Consider the following 3,601-nt stretch of genomic DNA (forward strand, 5'->3'; position numbering starts at 1 on the left):
TAGGTAAATGTAAGCACAAAATAAATGAATCGGTTTATATTACGGATGGTGATATAAAGTCACTGAAAAAAAAGAAGAAATTAAATCCTTGAAAAAAAAAACACAAGGCAGATTACTTAGAAATCTGATTGCACTTATTTTCTCACTATGCTCCACAAGAACAAAAATCTCATCCAAGTTTTTATGCCAGGGATGGATTCATATGAAAACTTGCAGACTGATCAGAATTTTTCTCTGAATCTTTCAAAGTCAGTCAAGTGTGAAACTCAAAGTAATTTTAATGAAGGAACTACTTTTTCTATTTTCATTATGATATCAGTTAAAACTGTTCAATGACTCCTGCTTAAAAATTAACTAGTTCTTTACAGATTTACCTAATTAAAATTACTCTTAAGCACATCACTACAAGTAAGACATTTATATAACTTTATACTCTTTTCCTTATTCTAGTTGTTGGAACGTAAGAAACTCAGATGGAAGTGAGTTAACAAAAACAAGCATAAGAACATCCTCCTGAAGTAGCTAGAAAACTTAAAATGCTAGAACATAAATAAAAATGAAATCTCTCCAATCAGATCCTACTTCTTTGGACTGCTCACTCTGAACAGAGATCTTGAAGAATAAAATCCCAAAGTCTTCCCAGTTTGTTAAAGCATTACGTTCTGTTAATTAACATCCCTTATGGGACTACCTTATGTTCTAACGGACAAAAGTACCTGCAATGAAAATCATACATTAAAATGTTCTAAAGCTGCAATGCACCAAGAGAAGAGGAAGAAAGTGATGAATACTCAGTGATTCGGTAAGTCTGGTTTCTATTAAATTGAGACTGCTTTATCTAGTAACATTTATTTCAATAATGTAACTTTTACTTTCAATGTTATACTAACGAAAGACAAAATATTATCTTGTCGTTAGCACCTATGTGGCTTTTCTTTGTTCTAATTGTTCTTTCCTATGGATTTTACTATGATAGTCTAGGGTCTAATGATAAACTGTTAGTAAGTTGAAATTAGGTGCAGATATTGGAGCAGAAATGGTAACAGTTAAATTCTTTAAAGGTTATTAATCCTGCCATGCATAGACACAAAGTTCTACATGAACAAGTTATAGTAAACCTAAATATATTAAAAATAACATATGTGTATTCATGTATACATTCATATACTTATATATACTTGTTCTACTCACAGATGCAAACGAGACAAAAGCATTTTGAGGGTTTGAGTAGCTTTGACTGAAAACACTAAGATCACAGATCAGTAACTTTAATCTCAGAATACCTTTCAGAACAGAGCTGCTTTGGCTGCTATATACAGCTTTAGATAAGGTTGTGTTTGTCTAGAGAACTCAGGTGTGCTTCCAAGTTTAAGTTTAGGTGCTTTCCTAGATCATGTCCTAGCCCAACCCTGGGATGAGGTCAGCCCTGAGATTAACACTGTTCCTGCATTGTTTTCTACGGAAAGAAAATTTGGGCATTTAAAGTGACTGGAATTTCTGCAAGTCAATTAAGTGAGTGAAAAATAAACAGGTGATATATATATGCTATGACGTAAACCCACGGCCTGACTTGTTACCTTTCTTCTAAATGAGCGAGTTTGCAGAGGTCATAGTCTGCTTAGGGTAGTGGCAAAGAAAGTTTCATAAAATTTGTTGTTACCAGACAAGATTGGTGTGTCACCTTTTGTTCAAGAAGGGATGATGATCTTTAACAAAAAAATAAAATAACACCATGGCTAATGATTTATGTGATCCATCACAACAGTTGTGGTTTCTTTTCTTCTTATCACGGATGCGTCTCTTACTGTCATAGCAAATAATAAATAGCTTCTGTAGCCACATTCTGAGCAAGAATATCTTCTGATGTTATTCCTGCTATCTTTTTCATTCTTACTAATGTGAAATCTAATCTTTAGCTGAACCTTACTGAGCCACCTTTCTACAGATTTTTTGATAGCAAGGAAGTCAAGAGATAAAGTATGATTCATCCTGTTTTGTCTTTCAGCTTTGAAGTCATATCCGCATAAGTCCCTAGTGTTCCGCTGGAGAAAGGTATTATAAGAGCCCAAATAGACATCTCCATGCACATAGATGATATATTTTTCCAAATTCAAGTCTCAATCCAATGTGCTTTGTAAAATCTCTCTTCTCCATGTCTCTCCCAAATACGTTTACAATCTTGTGTTCCCTGTTTCATGGACTTTTCCTGACTCTCTTGAAACATGGTAATATCACTACTGATCAGAGAACGGCTTGATTTAAATTAATTAATTATATTCCAGGTCAATTACCCGGAGTGTTTTTAATGACTGAGTACTTGATAATAGTGAAATGAAAATGTCTGTAATAATCAGTTATTAAATGTATGTTCAGCAACTAATCTAATAAATTCATCATTTAGAATGGGATTTGCATGTTAAATCCTTACTGTACAGTTATTAAAAGAATATTTCCTGAGAAAAATAGAAGTTTTAATTGTTTTTAGTATCAAGAAACTTCTGCATGAAATACTCCATACCTCAAAGTCTACAAGCTATTTCAGATTTTGAGTCTTCATCAGAGAAGCGATTCTTCATAAAATAACAGGGATAAATCTTACTCCACTGAAATCGGTGGGAGTTCTTGTAGTCCTTCAAAGAGAGCCAGAATTCACTCAGATATGTAAAAATTCTTCCTTTAAAATAGATGAACATATATTTTTTTCTTCCTGTTGTATTACTGCTATTCACTCTAAAGGTGCAGGGGTATATAAAAATATAGTTTTCAAAAATTGACTTGTATCTCCAAACTCACGTGGAAAGCAGTAAGAGAGGATAGACTAAGGGATTTCAGTGACCCTAGGATTAAAAGATGAAGGTTGACTGCCCAAGAACAGTGGAGGCTGGAGGAGTGTAATTTGTTCTTATTTACAGATCGCCTGGAGAGCCCACAGAGGCACTGGACAAAAGATGAAGCAAAGAAGGTGTTGCTGAGAGGCCTCTGGTCAAACCATGCCTGACTGCAAGTGGATCCAGAGCCAGAAAGAGAAAAATATGAGCAGTCACAGACTGTAAGATCCATGACTGGAAAATTAAAGGAAGTGAATATCCTCCTCTCAGGCACTTTTACTTTTACTTGCTCATTTCTGCATCTCCTATAATCTCCTATATTGACTAATTGAAGTAGGCTCAGTGGAGATATAGTACATGATCTATGAGGAAGGGTTTTCCTTGGAGTCTAACTGCAGTCTTCAACTACAGAGAAAAATTATTCTAGGGAGGGCTGAGGCAGACTTTCTGGCTACAAGTCATGTGTGGCAACATGGGAAATTCTGAACAGATACAAGGAAAAAAACACAATAAACATGAATATGCAGTGGAAAAGGTTGCCTGGAAATGTAAAATCTTCGAGTTTGAATATATTAAAATATATAAAATATATATATATATATATATATTAAAAACTCAGTAAGACACAGAAAATCTTGATCTTTGAAGTTACCTCTATCCCCCTAACAGGTGCTTTGGACTAGAGATACGGTTATCAACCTAAATTATTCTGTGGTTCTACATTCTTATGATAGAAGTTTGATCAGGGCTTTCTTTATACGACCTATCTGAAA

General features: G+C 34.4%; 1 long non-coding RNA gene across 1 annotated transcript; it reads left to right on the forward strand.

The window, feature by feature from the left end:
* LOC110401073 lies at positions 708-3,047 on the forward strand. Its single transcript, XR_002440239.1, has 3 exons — positions 708-802; positions 2,006-2,052; positions 2,913-3,047. It is a non-coding gene; the product is annotated as an uncharacterized LOC110401073 (long non-coding RNA).

Source organism: Numida meleagris, chromosome 6 (assembly GCF_002078875.1).
Source record: "Numida meleagris isolate 19003 breed g44 Domestic line chromosome 6, NumMel1.0, whole genome shotgun sequence".
Taxonomy (NCBI): Eukaryota; Metazoa; Chordata; class Aves; order Galliformes; family Numididae; genus Numida; species Numida meleagris.